The sequence below is a fragment of the Rana temporaria genome, chromosome 1 (assembly GCF_905171775.1).
Source record: "Rana temporaria chromosome 1, aRanTem1.1, whole genome shotgun sequence".
NCBI lineage: Eukaryota > Metazoa > Chordata > Amphibia > Anura > Ranidae > Rana > Rana temporaria.
In genome coordinates, this window is record NC_053489.1 from 449,867,418 (window position 1) to 449,889,636 (window position 22,219).

A 22,219-nucleotide genomic window follows, 5' to 3' on the forward strand; every position below is an offset into this window, starting at 1 on the left:
CGCGACCAGTGTCCAGCCCGGGAAGGGGATCTGAGGGTAGTCTTGCCTCAGAACCGATGTCGGGTAGGTACGTCTGGGAGTGCCTGCGTAAAAAGTTGTGCAAAATGCAGCAGGCAAATACAACGGTGTCCAATTTATATTCCGCCAGATGTATCGATGTCCTGAACAGGCGGAACCGGTTGGTGAGTATCCCAAAGGCATTCTCGACTACCCTCCGAGCCCTGGCCAACCGAAAATTAAACACACTCCTCTCTGAGGTGAGGGTCCTCTGGGGAAAAGGCCGCATGAGGTGAGGACCAAGCCCGAAAGCCTCGTCCGCTAGGAACACAAACGGAAGTCCTTCCACATTATCTTCATCTGGTGGCAATGCCAGACCACCAGCTTGGAGACGATCATAGAAATCAGTCCGTGCGAACACTCCCCCATCAGACATCCGGCCATTCTTCCCCACGTCCACATATAGAAACTCATACTGTGCCGACACCACCGCCATCAACACAATACTATGATAACCCTTGTAATTATAATAGTAGGACCCCGAGTGGGGTGGGGGCACAATGCGGACGTGTTTCCCATCTATTGCTCCACCGCAGTTTGGAAAATCCCACCGCTGGGCAAATTGGGAAGCCACAGACTGCCATTCCTGTGGTGTGGAGGGTAGCTGTGGGGACAAACAAAAAAAGAGATTTAGTACTTTGGCACAAAAACATCCTACAAGCATCCTTGTGAAAATTCACAGTATTAAAATTGCATTTGAAAAATGTGCATGGAGAATTTGGGGAATGAAATATATAGGGCCACTTAATTAAGAGACTCCACAGCCCTCTGATGGGGACTAAAAAAGTTTGAAGGGGGGGGGGGGGGACACAAAAACCAAAAAGTCGTGTTTGAAAAAATGGCAAGGTGGGTTTGTCCCTAGGATAGCATGCTGGACAGGTTAATATTGGGTAAGGGACAAATATGCAGGTAGGTCAAGAATAAAACATGTAAAGCTTATATCAACATGCATAGGGAGAAAAGGGAACGTTAGTTAAACACACAGCATATCTGGGAAATTAAAAATAAAGTTAGTTGGCCACATTATTACAGCCAGGAAACTTACCTTAATATACTCCTCATGCAGAACTTTGATGATGGCAGCACACGTGTCCGGTATGATGACCCCAAGCGCCTGCGGAGAGATGCCTGTCGAGAACTTGAGGTCCTGCAGGCTCCTCCCAGTCGCCAGGTACCGCAACGTGGCAATAAGCCTCTGCTCGGCCGTGATGGCTTGGCGCATCACAGTGTCCTGCCTCGTGATATAGGGGGACAGAAGATCCAGCAGACTGTTGAATACGGGGTCCGTCATGCGGAGAAAATTCCTAAAGTCATTAGGATTATTCTCCTGGAGTTCCCTAAGCAGAGGCATATGTGAGAACTGGTCACGCTGGCGCAACCAATTCTTGGTCCAGAAACGCCTCCGCCCCCTGTTTCTGGCCAAAGTACTGGAAAAATGAACATATCCAGCAGCCATCCCATAAACAGCACCAACTCGCGAAAATTGACGCTGCTGCTCCATCATGGCTTCAAACCGGCCGGCTGGTCAGTCAAGAACACACTCAAACAGAAAGCACTCGCAAATCCAGCACTACCTGCGACAAACGCGTGACAAACAGATACGAGCGCACAGGATGCAACTGCAAAAGCAGAAACAACCTGCTAGCCTATAGCCGAATGACAACTACGTTACCGCAAGCACACGCACTGAACCCGTGAATACACGCTGTCAAAGCCTGGGGACCGAGAAGCGCGAATCAGCTCTAACCAAACCTTCACTAACACGAGCAAACCCGTAACTAGCAAAAGAGGAACAGAGGGCGGCGCCATTAAGTTTGGTCTTCCCCTTTATAGTGACGTCGTACGTAGTTTACGTGCACGCGTTCCGGTACGACGGTAATTTGGTCCGCTGGTGTGTACAAGCCAGCGGAACCAAACAAAAATCAGCCTTGTACGCCGGAAACTGTCCGGCAGACAGTTTTCAGCGCACAGATCCGGTCGTGAGTACAAGGCCATAGAGGCAAGTGCTGTATTCACAAAGCACTTGCCTTCTAAGTTACGGCGGCGTAGCGTAAATGGGGCCGGCGTAAGCGCACGTAATTAAAATGTGGATGAGGGGGCGTGTTTTATGTAAATTCTTGGTGACCCGACGTGATTGACGTTTTTTCCCGAATGGCGCATGCGCCGTCCGTGGAATTTCCCAGTGTGCATTGCTCCAAAGTACCCTGCAAGGACGTCACTGGTTTCGACGTGAACGTAAATTACGTCCAGCCCTATTCGCGAACGACTTACGCAAACAAAGTAAAAAATTCAAATTTTGACGCGGGAACGACGGCCATGCTTAACATTGCGTGCGCCTCCTAATAGCAGGAGTAACCTTACGCCAAAAAAGCCTAACGTAAACGACGTAAAAAAATAGCGCCAGGCGTACGTAAATTTATGAATCAGCGTATCTAGGTAATTTGCAAATTCTACGCCGAAAACTACGGAAGCGCCACCTAGCGGCCAGCGTAAATATGCACCCTAAGATACGACGGTGTAAGAGACTTACGCCAGTCGCATCTTAGGCTAATGTCGGTGTATCTTGCTTTCTAAATACAGAAAGAAGATACGCTGGCGCAGATTTGAATTTACGCCGCGTATCTATAGATACGCCAGCGTAAATTCTCTCTGAATCTAGCCCCAGGTTGTTAATATGTTATAATATTTTTTCCACATTTGTATTTACTTTTTGTGCTTAGTTTTTTCTTTTTTTGTTGCAGTTTCCCCAAGAGTCCAGCAATGATGTTTTCAGTGATATTTAAACATCCAATCAAGGTATGGGATATAACATAGTATTGTCAATTATCTATATAAATGAGGAGGGGTCACGGGTGTCTTAAAGGGAATTTTTCATAGAGGTAAGCATCTGATGGAAGTAGAGGTCACATGCTAGTTCCAGGGCAGTGAAGGCGCAAAGAAGTTCCATGCAGTAGACGTTATCGAGAACTTATAAAGAGTGTCTTTGACGCTTTTTAGAATTCCATTGTGCTACCGCACAACAAATGTGGGTGCGGGATACAGATTCATGTAACTGTTGGAAACAAGTACATGTATTTGAGGCAAGGACCACATGCAGAGGCACACTGAGGCTGGAGAGTCCATATGGACACTTTGGCCTCATTACAGCTGAATCTCCTCCCTGCCATTGCAGTTGTCACACAGTGCAGCCGCCAAGGATTTTTGAAGCTGGGTGGGAGGATTTAGAGATACTGGTTCCCCATCAGGTCTGCTCTCTTTGTTTTTTTTTGTTTGTTTTTTTTCACAATAACGCTCTCTTTGTGATTGACAGCAAGCAGTGGGCTATAAAATCCCCCAAATACCTGCTGTCAGTCACAAGAAGAGAACAGAGTCTCAGCTTCCCCATCAGGCTCCACTCATTGCGAGCATCGCAGGTTGCTCCTCCACAGCCCCTGCCCAATAAAATGAATGAGCAGCGCAGCCTAAGCGCCTGCAAAGTGCTTTGGCAGCGCCGCAAAACGGCTCCGCTATTAACCCTTTCCTCGGCCACTAGTAAGGGTTAAAGGAGCCCCGCTAGCAGCCTAATAGCACCGCCATAACAGCAGCAAAGCGCCACTAAAACTAGCGGCACTTTACCGCTAACGGACCTGCCGCCCCAGTGTGAAAGGGGTCTAATATTGTATGATGTCCCTGCCCAGGAACTCATACAGACCTTTGATTCAGAGTGGTTGCTTTATTTAGAGGCTTCTGATTGGTGTCTACCAGTGGCGGCTGGTGCTCAAAATTTTTGGGGGGGCGCAAACGAAAAAAAAAAAATTGCAGCCTCACTGTGCCCATCACATGCAGCCACTGTGCCATCAAACGCAGCCACTGTGCCATGCCACCAAATGCAGCCACTGTGCCATCAATTGTCACCACTGTGCCATGCCATCAAACAGCAACTGTGCCATCAATTGTCACCACTGTGCCATGCCATCAAACGCAGCCACTGTGCCATCAATTGTCACCACTGTGCCATGCCATCAAACGCAGCCACTGTGCCATCAATTGTCACCACTGTGCCATGCCATCAAACGCAGCCACTGTGCCATCAATTGTCACCACTGTGCCATGCCATCAAACGCAACCACTGTGCCATCAATTGTCACCACTGTGCCATGCCATCAAACGCAGCCACTGTGCCATCAATTGTCACCACTGTGCCATGCCATCAAACGCAGCCACTGTGCCATCAATTGTCACCACTGTGCCATGCCATCAAACGCAACCACTGTGCCATCAATTGTCACCACTGTGCCATGCCATCAAACGCAGCCACTGTGCCATCAATTGTCACCACTGTGCCATGCAACACAGCAACTGTGCCATCAATTGTCACCACTCTGCCATGCCATCAAACGCAGTCACTGTGCCATCAATTGTCACCACTGTGCCATGCCATCAAACGCAGCCACTGTGCCCCTCAACTGTTGCCACTGTGCCAATTGTCACCACTGTGCCCCATGATGCCACTGTGCCCATTGTCACGACTGTGCCCCATGATGCCACTGTGCCCATTGTCACCACTGTGCCCCATGATGCCACTGTGCCCCATGATGCCACTGTGCCCATTGTCACCTCTGTGCCCTTTGTCACCACTGTGCCCCATAATGTCACTGTGCCAATTGTCACCACTGTGCCCCATGATGCCACTGTGCCCATTGTCACCACTGTGCCCCATGATGCCACTGTGCCCATTGTCACCACTGTGCCCCATGATGCCACTGTGCCCATTGTCACCACTGTGCCCCATGATGCCACTGTGCCCATTGTCACCTATGTGCCCTTTGTCACCACTGTGCCCCATGATGTCACTGTGCCAATTGTCACCTCTGTGCCCTTTGTCACCACTGTGCCCCATGATGTCACTGTGCCCCTTTCCCTGTAAAAAAGCACTTACCTGAGGATTCCATGTGCTCCCTCGATGTCTTCTGCCGCTGTGGTGAAGCTTCAGCCAATCAGGTTCCTGATAACCAGAATCCGGGAACCTGATTGGCTGAAACAGCCGTTTGTCTTATACAATGAGCGCAGATTGCCTGCGCTCAGAGTATAGACATCTGAGAGCCGGAGAAAAGCCTATCAGAGCCGCTGGCTTTGATAGGCAGTTCCCCTCAGCCAACCAGCTGCCGCTATTCGGGTAACCGGCGTCCCGCATCCGGTTATCTGAATAGACCAGGCAGCGCTGGCAACCAGCAATAACATACATTCGTGCATTTATGCACGAATGTGTGTTATTTGCGAGAGGGGGTGGCGCTGCAGCGCCCTCTATAGACGGCCGCCAGAACTGCGGCTAAAATGTCAAAATGACATTTTAGCCGAATAAAAGTTCTTAAAGGGCCCGTTTTTTTTTTTTTTTTTTGTGTGACTGTGGGAGGGGGGGCGGCGCCCGTGCGTCCCTATGGACCGGCCGCCACTGGTGTCTACCCTACTGGCAGATGTTCTTTAAAGGGAACATTGAAATTTGGAACCTGAATAACGGACTTGCTTTAGGGTGCATTCTCCAGGGCTGTTATCTTTACCATTGCTTCACTACTGAGGCCCATGTCACACTAGCAATCCTGCCGTTATCACGAAATCATCATTTCCAGGATCACTAGTAGGACACATCTGCTTTGTATGTGTTGCTTTGTTAGCGAGATGTTGTTTCCTTGCTGACGAAAATGCTACAAAACCTGATTCGCCTGACTCTCTGCTGTGTCCTTCAAAACTATCCTGCTGCCGGCAAGTTTTTTACCAGTGATTAGATCCTCAGTGTGAGATGGCTCTTAGTGATTCACTGGCCTGGAGTGGAAGCTCCCATATTTCTGTCATAAGTCCATGTGACTAATTGTAGCCAAACTTATTGTAGCGCTACCCCCAAAGGAGCCGCTGATTGTTTTGAGATCGGCGTATTAAGTTATCCTGCAGTGTGTCTAGGGGTGATAGCAGTGAGCCAGAACAGTGAGCGAATGTCCAGTCATCAAATGGATTTTCTGAATGCTTTATTCCAAGGCCCAACACGGCCAACATCAACATGGGGTAGGATAGGAAAGGTTGATGAACCATAAGAAGAACAAAAGTATCAGGGCTTAGATATGAAGGGAGCAATCCTGCTCTCAGTAACAGTGAAATCAGTTTGTCGCCACTCTAGCCAGAGTGGGTGAAGTGCCCCCGAACAGACTTCTGCCACAAGCCTGGCAGCCGAAGTGTCACTTGTAGATCGCTGGGAGGAAACAGGCCTCTGCCACAGGCTTAGAAATGTAATGAGCGATGGTTGGATTGAGCGAATCCTCCCAGTAAATTCAGTTAGAGTCACCGGTAGACAGCTGCACTGTACCTGTCAGTATCTCGGTAACCAGACTCCCGATGATTCGTTCAGAATTCCTGGATAACCTCTCTCTGGGTTCTCCCTGAGCTGATCCCCCACCGCACAGCTTTCAGCCTAGGATCTTCCTAGTAAAGTTCAGGACCCAGCAAGTCGCTGGGTCCCCTTTCAACATCAGGATGGAGCTCCGCATGGTGCGCAACTCTGGCCAGGTAGGCCATGGTGGCGGGGTCCATGGATGCGCGCACCCAATGGTGGATGCCGCACCTGGAACTCGGACCCCGCGGAGAGACAAGAATCAATGGCGTCTGCCACAGATATAACCCTCACCAGCATGCCCAGTGAGGGAAAACTCCTCTAATTGGCTGCTGGGGAAAAGTGGCTCTGCCAGAACCTCTCTAGCGCCAATCCCACCCCTGGAACGCAGACTGACCCATAGGACAGTTCCGGAATGACAGCAGCCCAAATTTAACAAATCGTGAATGGGAGCAAAAATTAACTCTCCCATTCCCCACTAACTTTAGTGTAGTGCCCGTACTGAAAGTAAGGGGGCGCTACATTATAGAACATGCAGTTCTCAACATTTTTTTGTGGATAACCTTCACCCTCAGCAGCCAATAGAGGGGTGCCGTACTGGTTTGTGGGATGGTGATGGCATTCTGGAGCTCCAAAGTTGGAGTGAAGCCGAGGAGGGCTTTTTGATTTCAGACAGCTTTAAGGATTCCTGGGCTGAACAGAAGATTTGGACCCAAAAGCACATGCATGTATATTGTGACATCTGCTTTTACCGAATGTATTTTTTCAGTTATGGTCGGATAGGATCAGAACCCCTGTCTGGTTCTACTTCAACTGGAGGCTCGGTTGTAGAGAATCTTTTACTTGTCCGGTAAAGATGTTGTCCCCAGGACAGTAAGTGATGGGACATCTTTCTACAGAGCTTCGGATAGAAGTAACATTTGACAAGGGTTCTAAACTTTACTCGCGGACACATCGGACAATTTTGACACATTTTTGGGACCATTGTCATTTTCACAGCAAAACGTGCTATAAAAAAGCACTGATTACTGTGAAAATGACAATTGCAGGAGTTAACCACTAGGGGGCACTGTAGGGGTTAAGTGTGACCCCATCTGTGTTTCTAACTGTAGGGGAGCGGGGCTGGACGTGTGACATCAGTGATCGTTTTTCCCTATATCAGGGAACAGACGATCACTGACACTGCCACAATGAAGAATGGGGAAGGTGTGTTTACTCTCCCCGTTTTCAGCTCCGGTGACCGATCGCGGGACACAGGCGGCGATCGGGTCCGCGGGTCCCGCGGTCACGGAGCTTCAGACTGGGTCGCGAGCGCGCCGCCGGCGGTGCGCTAACGGCCCCGCGGCTGGACCTTAAAGAGACACGTACAGGTACGTGATTGTGCCTAGCCGTGCCATTCTGCCGACGTATATCGTCGGTAGGGGGTCCTTAACCACTTCCAGACCTGCGCACGACGATGTACGTCCTCTTTTTAAAGATTGATATCTCGGTAACGGCAGCAGCTGCTGCCACACCGGAGGTATCGATCTTTAGTGTGCGCGGTCTGGTACACGATAACGGCGGTCTCTGCGGTGGATTCGCCGCGAGATCGCCGTTATCGGTGGCGGGAGAGGGCCCCCCCTCCCGCCGCTCTCCCGCGCCCTCCGCCGCTTACCGGAGCCGTCGGTAGCGGCGGAGGAGATCGGGACCGTTCGGCTGGTGACTGGGGACGAGACTGAAGGAAAAATCTCCTTCGCCCGTCCCCATAGCTCTGCTGGGCGGAAGTGACGTTAAAACGTCAGTCCCGCCCAGCCTCTTAAAGAGACAATTTTTTTTTTGTCATTAGAAAAAAGGACAATTTAAAAAAAAAAAAATTATTTGCATTTTAGTCTAAATATGAGATCTGAGGTCTTTTTGACCCCAGATCTCATATTTAAGAGGACCTGTCATGCTTTTTTCTATTACAAGGGATTTTTACATTCCTTATAATAGGAATAAAAGTGATCAATTTTTTTATTTTTCAGTGTAAAAAGTAAAAAAATAAATAAAAATAAATAAGAAAACAAAAAAAAAAATTTTTTAAAGCGCCCCGTCCCGACGAGCTCGCACGCAGAAGCGAACGCATACGCGAGTAGCGCCCACATATGAAAACGGTGTTCAAATCACACAAGTGAGGTATCGCTGCGATCGTTAGAGCGAGAGCAATAATTCTAGCCCTAGACCTACTCTGTAGCTCAAAAAATGCAATCTCTAGAATTTTTTAAACATCGCCTATCGAGATTTTTATGGGTAAAAGTTTGACGCCATGCCACGAGCGGGCGCAATTTTTAAGCGTGACATGTTGGGTATCATTTTACTCGGCGTAACATTATCTTTCACAATATATAAAAAAATTGGGCCAAATTTATTGTTGTCTTATTTTTTAATTAAAAAAAGTGAATTTTTTCCAAAAAAAGTGCGCTTGTAAGACTGCTGCGCAAATACGGAGTGACAAAAAGTATTGGAATGACCACTATTTTATTCTCTAGGGTGTTAGAAAAAAAAAAAGATATAATGTTTGGGGATTTTAAGTAATTTTCTTGCAGAAAAAACTGTTTTAGTCTTCCAAACACCAAATCTGAAAAACACCTAAGGTCTGGAAGTGGTTAAGTGGTTAAAGTATAACTAAAGACAAAACTTTTTTTTTTTTTTAGATTTGGAGAGGGATTAGAAAAACTGTATGTTTTTTATTGCTGTCTGTGCCCCCATTTGGGAGATTCACCCTCTCTATTTGTCCTGTTTACCATTATCATTGAAAGTGGAAGTAAATTCCAAATTTTGGGTTGAGGTCAAATGTACACAAAACGGATAGATTAGCTTTCAGTCCACTCTCAAGGCTATTATGAAAATGTGAATTTGGTACATACGGTCTGCCTATTGATTTGTCTATTATGAAGATTTAATTGGAGTTATGCGAGACCATCAGTTTAGGGAGACTCCACTGCTGCCGATTTTACCATTTGATAAGCGCTGTTTTATTCTTCCAAATGTAATGCCGTATACACACAACCGTTTTTCGGGTTGTAAAAAATTACGTTTTTTTTTTTATTTCATTAAAAACGATCGTGTGTGGGCTCCAGAGCATTTTTCAAATTTTTCACTATGTAAAAAATGGCCATTAAAAATTTCGAACATACTCAAATTTTTCGTTTTTAACGTTGTTTTTAACGTCATAAAAAATGGTCGTGTGTGGGCTTTAACGACGTGAAAAAAACACGCATGCTCAAAAGCAAGTTATGAGACGGGAGCGCTCGTTCTGGTAAAACTAGCATTCGTAATGGAGTAAGCACATTCATCACGCTGTAACAGACTGAAAAACGCGAATTGTCTTTTACTAACACTAAATCAGCAAAGGCAGCCCCAAGGGTGGCACCATCCACATGCAACATCCTATTTATAGTGCCGTTGTACGTGTTGTAGGTCACCGCGCTTTGCTAGAGCATTTTTTGTTCACGATCGTGTGTAGGCAAGGCCGTTTTAGTGATCGGTTGAAAAAAACTTCATTTTTTCTAGACCCGTAAAAACTTCATTTTTTACAACCTGAAAAACGGTCGTTTGTTCCTCCCAACATTAAATTGGTTTTACATACAGTATTACGCTATGTGCCCTTCTCCTTTCTTTTAATTTTACATCCCATTGGCTCCACTTCCCGGCCCTTATTGGGTCTCCACCCGGAAGCACTTTACATTTGAACCACCCTCTTGTTTTTATTGGATCGGTGTGGGAGTCGTTAGTCTGGGAACTGAAGCTGAGGATCCAGTTTTTTCAGTGGTTTACACCATGCCCAGTTGACCCTTTGAACATACGTTCTTCAGGGTTCACTGCCTTCAGTAAGCCTCTTCTTTATTGGATGGTGGCGGTTTCTTCTATTGCACTTGTTTCATTCCAGAATATAGGGAATATTACCACTTCAATTCACATTGGACTTTTGATTATAATTTTTTCACTTATTAGTGATTTTGCATTTATATATTTAGTGTTAAGGGTAAAATTCTGCGCCAAATAATTAAATGACAAAAAAAAAATAGAAAAAGCTGCTCCTCTTAAACAATACTGAATTGTAATGATTGAAGGAATAGATAGAGGGCGCTAAACCACAAGCAGTAGATCATGATTTTAAATGTAATAGAACACAATAGTGAAATGAATGTCAATTACATGTGCTACATACAAAAACAATAAATTAACAAATGACTCTGTGACATAAGTGAACCCAATCAATTTGAAAATGTCTCTGTGTCATAACAATAAATTTCATTCTTTATTTGTCTTTTTTTTCCTTATACACATTTGATTATTTAAACAAATCTTTCATATCAAAAAAAAATTCCAAGAACCAACATCCTTTCTTATTTGTTACTTAATCTTAGTGTGCGATACATCTGTTATAAAAGTTAAAAATATACATTGATTATCTTGTTCATATAAAGGAAAAGGGAGACAACATCTAATAGGAAGGAAGAAAAAGATAAGAGGAGAAAAAAAAAGAAAAAGAGAAAAAGATAAAATGCTCAGATCATCCCCATTACAGGGGGCTGTTCTTATATCTGTTCACAGTGTGGTTGATACCAAACATTTTTTGTTCTTCACTTTATATACCTAAACCCTCCCCCCATTTTTCTCTCTCCCCTGGTGGGGTTTCGAAGCCGGCCCCAACTTTCCTAAATGACACATGTCTAGCTTTATTTTTAAGAGTTATTTTATTTCTACCTCATCCCAGTTATATTTCTTACCCACTAGAGGGGCAGGTCCTTCTGTTCCAACCAAGGTCTCCACATCTCCTCAAACTCCTTAAGGTTACCTCTTTTTATATAGACTGCTCTTTCTTTACATATCGTCTCATTTACTGCTCCCTCCCATTCCCTTATTGTTGGAGGTGTTGTCGCCTGCCATCTTAACATTATTAATTTCCTTGCTTGGAACAGACATCTCAGTAATACTACTGTAGTGCTTTTCTTCTCGTTCCGTTCCCTTCTATATCCTAGTACACATAGTGTGGCTTCTGCCTCCAGAGGTACACCAAATGTCTCCCCTAAGACATTTACTACCCCCTCCCAATATCGAAACAACTTTGGGCATCGCCACACCATGTGTACTAGGTCTCCGGTCCCCTGGCATCTAGGGCATTTGTCATCTGTTCTTTTCCCAAAGTTGAACAGACGTTTAGGTGTATAATAAGCTCGATTCACCAGCATCAAATGGGAGACCTTCTGTGGGGGTGAGACCGAAACTTTCGGCCCCATCTCCAGAACCCTCCGCCATTGATCCTGTGTCATTTCCCCCAGGTCCTCCTCCCATTTCTCTTTTGTTTTTAGAAGATGCCGGCCCATATTAGCCTTTTTACCCATCTGTTTGTATAATTCAGAGATGAGTCCCTTGGCTGGTCCTACCTTGCCTAGTTCTTGGAAAAGGGGCATTTCACACCACACTAGCGTTTGTGTCCTAAACTGGGCTTCAAGGGCATGCCCCACCTGTATATAAGTGAAAAATGAATATTGAGGTATCTTAAATTCCTCTCTTAAATCCTGAAATTTCCTATATTTATCCTCTCTATACAGCTGTTTCAACCTTTTAATACCGTTTATTTCCCATGCTCTGACCTTTCCTATCTGGAGAACTTCCTTCAGTTTGTTGTTATTCCACAGGGGGGAGAGTTCAGAAAACCCGGTATAGCCCATCAGTTTTTTAACCGATTTCCATATTTTAGTTATCATTTTTGTTGTTGGATTCCTATATCTAAAAGAATCAGCCTCTAGTGCTTCAAAGATAGTGTCATGAGAGACCCCGTTCATCATTATCCTCCCATTAGGGGTACCTCCTCCTGGGATATTACCTCCCCCTATTTGTTGCAATTGTGCAGAAAAATAATAGATCTCGGGTTGGGGCACTGCAAGTCCTCCCTCCCCCACCGGGAGCTGTAATGTGCGAAGGCGTATCCTAGCCTGTCCCCCTTTCCAAATTAACTCCCTAAAAAGAGATTCAATTTTATTGAACCATTTTTTACCAATCCATATTGGGGAATTGTGCATTATGTATAAAAGTTGTGGTTGCCAAATCATTTTGATTAAGCTACACCTGCCCGCCACTGACAGATGGAGACGTTTCCAAATGTAAATTTTTTGTTTGAACTTAGCAAGTAGAGGGATGAGATTTTTATAAATGTATTGATTAGGGTTTTTCGTCACCAATATCCCCAGATATCTCATTGTATCCACCACTGTTAACTGTGGCAGTCCACATGTCGCCGTTTCTCCAAGTGGATCTATCGGCAGTAGCTCGGACTTCCCCCAGTTTATTTCTAATCCCGAAAAACTCCCAAACTCCTCCACCAAGCTCATTGCTTTTGTCAGAGATTGTTCCGTGTCTCCCAGGAAGAGCAGGATGTCGTCGGCATAAAGCGCAATTTTTTCTTCTCCCGTCATTCTCTGGAATCCGGATATCTCGATATTTGACCTAATAGCAATTGCCAGAGGTTCCATCGCTAGGGCGAAGAGCAGGGGTGACAGGGGGCACCCCTGTCTCGTCCCCCTCTCGAGGACAATTTTTTTTGAGAATTCATTATTTATTTTTAACTTAGCACTAGGATTATCATAGAGCATTTTTATCCACCCTGAAAAAATCGGGCCGAACCCAAATTTATCCAGCACCCTCCAAATATACCCCCATTCTACGCTGTCAAAGGCTTTGGTCACATCCAGTGACAATACAGCCCTTGCTCCCTCATTCTGTGTTGGGGTTTGTAGGTTTAGAAATGTCCTCCTGATGTTCATACTAGTAGATCTATTAGCTATAAACCCCGTCTGATCTGGGTGAATTAATTTTGAAATAACCCTGTTAAGCCTTGTTGCCAAGACCTTTGCTATAATTTTAGCGTCAGAGCACAAAAGGGATATAGGTCTATATGCCACAGGGTCCAGTGGATCTTTCCCATCTTTTGGTATAATTATAACCGTTGCTTCCAGCATTGAGGCAGGGAGTTTACCTTCTACCGCCGCTCCATTTAATGTTTTTATAAGCTCGGGTAACAATATATCTCCATAATATTTGTACATTTCTACTGGAAGGCCATCTGGTCCTGGCGACTTTTGGTTCGCCATACCTGCTACTGCCAACTGTAACTCCCCAAGTGTTATTGGGTTTTCTAATTCTTCCCTTTCTGATTGAGATATAAACGGGATTTCTAGTCTCTCCAGGAAGTCCTCCATTTCTTTCTCCATTCCCCTCTTTTGTGTAGTGTACAATTCTTGATAGTATGCCCAAAAAATCTGCACTATCTCTGAGGTGTCCGAAGTTATCGCGCCATTTGTTAATCTTATGGACCGAACGCCGGAGGAGGAAGAGTTAGATTTTACCACCTGCGCCAGCATCCTTCCAACACTTTCCCCTTCTGCAAATGAGGATTGTCGCAAGAAAATTCGTCTGGTCTCTACTTCCCTTGTAATTACTGATTTATACGCTTGTTGTTTTTCAAGCCATGTTTTCTTTCCCTTCGGCGTTGGGTCCCCCACATAGTTATTTTCTGCCTCCAACACCTCTCTACGGGATTTTTCCTCCGCCTCTCTTGCTTTTTTATTAAATTTTGCTATCTGCTGGATCAGGACACCTCGTAGGTACGCCTTCAGGGTGTCCCATAATATCCCAGTGCCCGTGGTGCCTTCATTGATATCTACAAATTCCTTCAGTTTGGGCAGAACTTCATCCGACTTCTTTATTAACTCACACCAGTGTGCATTAATTTTCCAATCTCTCTGAATTTTTTGTCCACCTTGATTTAGGGTAAGAACCATAGGAGAGTGATCAGACACTCCTCTTGGCAAATATATTACTTTCCCCACCAACTGTAATGCTAAATAATTCCCCAGGGCCATATCAATCCTGGAGAGTGTATCGTGCGTACTTGAGTAACAAGAATATTGTTGAGTCCCCGGATTCCTCACTCTCCACAAGTCTAACAGACCAACCTCTTCCAAGAATTGACCCAGGCGGCTATTTTTCATGAGGTCTGGGACCAACGGTATGGGAAACCTATCCACTCTTCGGTCCAAGACCTCATTGAAGTCTCCTACCACCAACACCGGTATCTCTTCCTTCCCCAATATGAATTCATTTAATCTGAGCATAATATCAATCCTAAAGGGCGGGGGAACATATATATTTGCTATTATATACATTTTGTTGTTTATTATACAATGCAGAAAAATAAATCGACCGTATTCATCTATGCTGACCTGTCTGCAGGAAAACCCCACTCCATCTCTCACCAAAATACTCACTCCTCTAGAATATGTAGAGTGCACTGAGTGGTACTGAGTAGGGTATTTTTTACTCTGTAATAGGTAGCTTGTATTTTTCATTAGATGGGTTTCCTGCAGACACATCAGCCCTATTCCATGTTTTTCCAGCGTGGCAAAGACTGCAGCCCTTTTAGCTGCAGTTCCCAGGCCTCTAACATTCCATGAGCTTAATTTTAACATTTTACTTTACATATAGCAACCAAGGATATACCAAGGGGAGCAGAGGCATCCATCCCAAAACATAATTTATATAGCTATTCATTACCCTAGTTATCTTTGTGTGTAAATAGTCCTTACTAAATTTTACCGTGTCTATTAGAACTTGTGAGCTGACATCCCCAAAAAATGTATGTGCTATTTTAGTGTTGTTTCCATGTAGGTTTTCAAACTTTATTTTCCCATAGAAAATTTTACCCCTTGTGAAATACTTTGCCATTTTCCCATTTTCCCATTCCTTTGTGCATTATCATTACCTTCTATACTTTTCTTTGGTTCGTGTTTTACATATATTTTACTTATTACAGTGAACATTTTTTCCCTGTGTATTATGTACTTATCTTCCCCTCCCCTCCCACCCTTCCTCCCTCTCCTCCCCCTCCCTCCCCTTCCCCCCCCTCCGCACCTACCCAGGTGTTCCCCAAAGGGGTTTCCTATGGCCGTTTCCCATATCATCCTTTCCTCTCTTAACACACTTTCATTCACTCCCCCCTTCCCCCCCCCCTCCCCACTTCTCCCACCCCTCCTCATTCACAATCCTCCCTTCTCTATTCAACTCTTGACCAATTCCTCTCACTCGTTTAAGTGTGCACCCTTCCTCCCACCTCCCCCCCCCCCCTATCCGTGCGAGTTACAAATTAAACCCCTTATTCCTAGCTCCCCCCTCCCTCCTTTAATTGCGTTTCCATCCATAATGCTGCATCTTCAGGTTTATCAAAAAATAATGTCATTCCCAGCGCAGCCACCCGTAGCCTCGCTGGGTACAATAAAGCATATGGAAGTTTAGCCCTCTGCATTTTCCGTTTAACCTCCAGAAACCCCGCCCTTCTCTTCTGTAACTGGGGAGAAAAATCTGGGTAAAATGAAACTTTAGAGCCTTCAAAAAAAACCTCTCCCATTTCTCTACTCTTTCTCAATAGGGACTCTTTATCTCGGTAATTCAAAAATTTTAGTAGCATTGATCTTGGACGCCCCCCAGTGGGGGGAGGCTTAAAGGGGACTCTATGCGCTCTTTCTATTGTAAATGCTTGTGAAAAGCTTTCTCTACCAAATAGTTTTACAAACCAGTTTTCCAAAAATTCTATTGGTCTAGCCCCCTCACATTTCTCCGGTAGCCCCACCAGCCTGACATTGTCCCTCCGGAGTCTATTTTCTATTTCATCCATTTTTTCTTCTAATGTCTCCACTTGGGACTTCATGTTCTTAACATCTTGTTTGAGAGGGTGCATTTCATCTTCCATTTGTGAGATCCTCCCCTCTGCTTCTGATATCCTTTCATTAGTTTTCCTTAATTCCTGTCCCACTGAGACCAGTTCTTCCTTGACACTTTTCATTTGGTCGCACAGATCTCCCAGTGCCTTCTTACATTCATTCACCACTAGGAATACGTCTTTTATTGTGGGAGCATCTTCAGGCCTGGGGGTTACTTTTGGATCCATAACTATGGGCGCTGCGTTCTTATTAACTGAAGTTTTGCTTACTGCCGCTGCCGCTGTTTGGCCTTGGCTTCGTCTCTCTGTATTTATTTTGGCAGAGGCCTGGGGTATTGAGCCATTTTTAATGGGGGTCTGCTCTGATGAAAGAACATATTTTTCTAATTTGGCTGCTGCTACCGCAGCTACCCCCACCTTGTCTTTTGCTGACCTTAATGCTTGCGGCCCAGACATTATCGAGAGAAAAAAAAACTTCTGTTTTTTCCCTTTTCCCCTTTAAAGAAGAGAACGAACAATCAAAAAGGAAAAACAAAATAAATTGACCATTAATGCTCAATCTCCAGCTGGTCCTGGTCCAGATGAGCAGTATATAATCACATTGAGACCAGTAATGGCTATTAGATCAATAACTCTGTATTTCAAGCGTATAATGAAGAAATCCCTTTTATCCTCGATACAGTATGCAGTATGCGTACTCTCACTTTACTTCACTTTACTTCTTTGTGCAGCTGAATTCATTTAGATTTAGGATTATAATCAGTCCATTTATCAATGCACATCACAGCACAGTACAGCACCATTAATTCATTTAAAACCAGCGAAAGTCCAGCAACTCATATAGGGCCTCCATAGGTAGCAATACAGCTAATCAATGGCGCAGTGCTTAATTGTTTGGAAGTGCTAGACAACAAGTCCAAAAGCAGGATATCACACCAGCTGTGTGCCAGAGATCATAAATAAAGAATGATCAGTAGTCCTGTTTCACGAGTGTAAAGTGGAAAAGTCTCAGTTTTCCTCACTGTAGTGTACAATGTATATACTCTTATTTCACTTTACTTCATTTTACTTCACTGAGCAGTTACTTCATTAGGCATATAGCCAAACCATGTCTCAATGCCCAGCACAGCACAGCACTATTGGTATATTTGATATATATCCAGTCCAGACAGCATACCACAGTACAGGTCCATTCAAGGCACAATGTAATCCATACGTCACTGTTTGTGCAAGATTTTACTCACTTTTATGGTGTTTTTGCAAGTTTTCCCCGCTGCTTCTCCTCCTTACAACAGGGCTGTGAGGCTTTTAATGTAGCGATACAGGGGGGGAGTGAGTCCTCCTTATTAACCTGGTTCAGTACTGCAGAGTAAGCAGACCCCCCTGGCTATCTCTCGTGCCTCCCCGAGCCTCCAACAGCCAGGAAACGCCGATCCGCGCTGGGACTGACACGGCCGGTCACATGGGCTGGTCAGCTGACCACCGTCGTCCAATCACGCGGCCAGCTCGCCTGCTGCAGCTACGCTTCCACCCCGGGTCTCCTCCGCTCTCTCCCTGGCTCCAGAAGCTCCCCAGATGGGACGGATAACGAGCAGGTAAGCAAAAAAAAGCCCCCCCCGCAGGGCGCAGAACATCAACAGCTCCCGTCCAGCGATGCAGGTAAACCGCCTCTATCAGAGAGGCTATGGAGCAGATACGGCGTGGTAGGGAAAAAAAAAAAGTTCAGCAGGTAAGGGGACCAGACTTCAGCTACTTAGCTTCAGCTACTTAGGCAATTTAAGCAGCGCTCCCAGCATGGCCATTTCATATGCCTGTAGGGGGGGAGAGATACATGGGAGGTTTAGGCACACACCTCTCCACTTCTCACATCTCTGCCTCGCTCACTCTCCACACTCCACGCTCCACACTCCTACATCCGGCCACACCCCCGTCATAACAATAAATGACAAAAAATAGTCCCAATACTGTGCATAAATAGACAATGAAATCTTCTTATTTTACCGTGATCTTGCTAAAGTGAAGAAAGTATAAAGGGCCACCACCACACTTTTATCTTCTTTACACCCAAGGTGTGTTGAAAATTAAATGCTCTTACCAGTTGACTACTTTAATTAAAAAGATAGTCACACAGACTTGAGCAGGATTGTGCCTGCACACATGATGATAGGGAAAGATATGTAAGCCTCATCTCCAGGCGTTCCAATTGGGGTATATATGCAAAAAAAACAGGGAGATCCAATAGCGTAATATTGCTTTTAATTAAAACATCAATTAAAACAAAGAAAAAGCCAGATGGCCTCTTACTGTAAAAGTGCATACCCGGCACTGGGGCTGCAGACGTTTTTACCGCCAATCCGCGGTTTAAAAATCGGTTTCAAGGGTAAACGCCACCGCACATATCTGCATTTTGCACCCTGTAAATAGCACATATCTGCATTCTGCACCCTGTAAATAGCACTTATCTGAATTCTGCAACCTGTAAATCACACATATCTGAATTCTGCAACCTGTAAATCGCACTTATCTGCATTCTGCACCGTGTAAATAGCACTTATCTGAATTCTGCACCCTGTAAATCGCACATATCTGCATTCTGCACCCTGTAAATCGCACATATCTGCATTCTGCACCCTGTATATAGCACATATCTGCATTCTGCGCCCTGTAAATAGCACATATCTGCATTCTGCACCCTGTATATAGCACATATCTGCATTCTGCGCCCTGTAAATAGCACATATCTGCACTATGCACCCTGTAAATCGCACTTATCTCCATTCTGCACCGTGTAAATAGCACTTTGTCTGAATTCTGCACCCTGTAAATCACACGTATCTGCATTCTGCAACCTGTAAATCGCACTTATCTGAATTCTGCACCCTGTAAATCACACGTATCTGCATTCTGCAACCTGTAAATCGCACTTATCTGAATTCTGCACCCTGTAAATCACACGTATCTGCATTCTGCAACCTGTAAATCGCACTTATCTGAATTCTGCACCCTGTAAATCGCACGTATCTGCATTTTGCAAACCCCCCCCCCCCCCCCCCCCCCCCCCCAAATCAGGTCAGCTACAGTGCTACACATGGCAGGGGGGTGGTGGACACAGCAATCATCCCCCCCCCTAGACTAACACAGGGTGGCAGGGCAGACAAACTCCTCCAGGCTCCAACCTCTTCTTCTTACAAGCACAACACTACTACAAGTCCCAGCATTGGAAAAAAAAGGCATGACCACTCATCCTCCTTGTAGTTCTCCATCTTCTCCTGGGGCTCAGGTGCATTCAATGCACACCCATCCACCTCGGAGCCTTATATTATAACCTGCTGGGACTTGTAGTTCTCCATATTCTCTTGGGGCTCAGGTGCATGCAATCCACCATATTTGTGCAGTTTTTCTCTCACTGCTGGGACTTGTAGTCCCATAGAAGGTGGATTGCATGCACCTGAGCCTCAGGAGAAGATGGAGAACTACAAGTCCCAGCAGGTTATAATATAAGGCTCCGAGGTGGATGGGTGGAGATCAGGTTAATGCACTGCTGACTGACTAAGTAATTAGGGATCAGGGTGGGATGTGGGATCTAGCAAGCAGCAAAGACATCTACATGAGAACTGGACAGCTCTTCTTACCGTGCTTGCAGCTCTGCTCGGGCCATGCAAAGAACGGAGCTGCAGACGTGACGTCACTTACGGTTTTCGTCTATACCACAAAACCCAGAAGTAACAGCTAAAACAATGCTCCCGCCCGGCGCCCATAGTGACTCCAAGGGACGGAAGCTAATCGGCGCTTTGCATTGCGCCGCAAGGCAGGTTAAAAGCCCGCAAATAAAGCTCCGCGTCTGCAATCTCGTGATTGCATTGACGTGGCGCTTCCCATAGGGCACTGATGTCCGGCGCCTAAGTTCACTTAGTTAAAGGACAATTTTTTTTTAAAAGTGGCCATTTAAAAAAATATATATATATATTTTTGTGACTACAGGAGGAGGGGGCGGCGCCCGGGCGCCCCCTATGGACGGGCCGCCACTGAATATAGGGCTACTTTTACACTGATGTGCTGCAGTTTACCCACACAGTGGGTGCAGTGCAGCTTTCCTGCGGGTTTGCTGCGCTTAGCCATAGACTTCTATTATATCCTGGTGTTTTAACACCCCCAACTTTATGTGTGAACGAACCCTAAGGTGCCGCTGCTGGGCTCATTCAAGTGCTGCTTCTGTGAAAAGTGATCCGAGTATGTGTGTTGAAAGGTGGCGAGGAGGCGATATGTTGCCTTCTCACCACCTGATTGAAGCCCATGATTTCCGTGCAATGCACGCCGTTGCGACACGGTATTCTTGCAATTAGAGGTTTAAATCAGGTGTGAGGAGGCGACACTGTGTCCAGTGATCCTTGACTTCTCCTGTGTTGTTCAGGTAGATCTCCACCTCTAATGGGTTGCCTACCTCTGATGTAAATGTTTGTTTAACCACTTCAATACTGGGAACTTCCACCCCCTTCATGCCCAGGCCAATTTTCAGCTTTCAGTTCTGTCACACTTTGAATGACAATTGCACGGTCATGCAATGCTGTACCCAAATTACATTTTTCTTTGTTTCTGTTACAATTTTTTTTAAATAAGTAATTTATCTCCTTCACTGATGTGCGCTAATGAGGCTGCACTGATGAGGAGGCACTGATATACAGCACTGATAGACGGCATTAGTGGGCAGCTTTTATGGGCACTGGTGGGCACAGGTGAACCGCTGTAGCCCTTAGATCAGAGAAAGAGAGTGGCGGGAGGTCACGTGACTGCTGTCCGCTCAGCCCCTCTCTCTGTAGCCCTTAGATCAGGGGAGGAGAACGGCGGGAGGTCACGTGACTGCTGTCCGCTCAGCCCCTCCCTCTGTAGCCCTTAGATCAGGGGAGGAGAATGTCGAGAGGTCACGTGACTGCTGTCCGCTCAGCCCCTCCCTCTGTAGCCCTTAGATCAGGGGAGGAGAACGTTGAGAGGTCACGTGACTGCTGTCCGCTCAGCCCCTCCCTCTGTAGCCCTTAGATTAGGGGAGGAGAACGGCGAGAGGTCACATGACTGCTGTCCGCTCAGCCCCTCCCTCTGTAGCCCTTAGATCAGGGGATGAGAACGGCGAGAGGTCACGTGACTGCTGTCCGCTCAGCCTCTCCCTCTGTAGCCCTTAGATCAGGGGAGGAAAACGGTGAGAGGTCACGTGACTGCTGTCCGATCAGCCTCTCCCTCTGTAGCCCTTAGATCAGGGGAGGAGAACGGCGAGAGGTCACATGACTGCTGTCCGCTCAGCCTCTTCCTCTGTAGCCCTTAAATCAGGGGAGGAGACCGGCGAGAGGTCACGTGACTGCTGTCCGCTCAGCCTCTCCCTCTGTAGCCCTTCCATCAGGGGAGGAGAACGGCGAGAGGTCACGTGACTGCTGTCCGCTCAGCCTCTCCCTCTGTAGCAGTTCGATCAGGGGAGGAGAACGGCGAGAGGTCACGTGACTGCTGTCCGCTCAGCCTCTCCCTCTGTAGCCCTTAGATCAGGGGAGGAGAACGGCGAGAGGTCACGTGACTGCTGTCCGCTCAGCCTCTCCTTCTGTAGCCCTTAGATCAGGGGAGGAGAACGGCGAGAGGTCACATGACTGCTGTCCGCTCAGCCCCACTTATTGCTCACACACCCAGGAGCTGACAGACAGGGAGGGAGGGATAGAGGAGAGACTGCAGGATTACAGAGGCATGTAATATATATATATATATATATATATATATATATATATATATATATATATATATATATATATATACAGGGAGTGCAGAATTATTAGGCAAATGAGTATTTTGACCACATCATCCTCTTTATGCATGTTGTCTTACTCCAAGCTGTATAGGCTCGAAAGCCTACTACCAATTAAGCATATTAGGTGATGTGCATCTCTGTAATGAGAAGGTGTGTGGTCTAATGACATCAACACCCTATATCAGGTGTGCATAATTATTAGGCAACTTCCTTTCCTTTGGCAAAATGGGTCAAAAGAAGGACTTGACAGGATATCTTGCAGAGGGATGCAGCACTCTTAAAA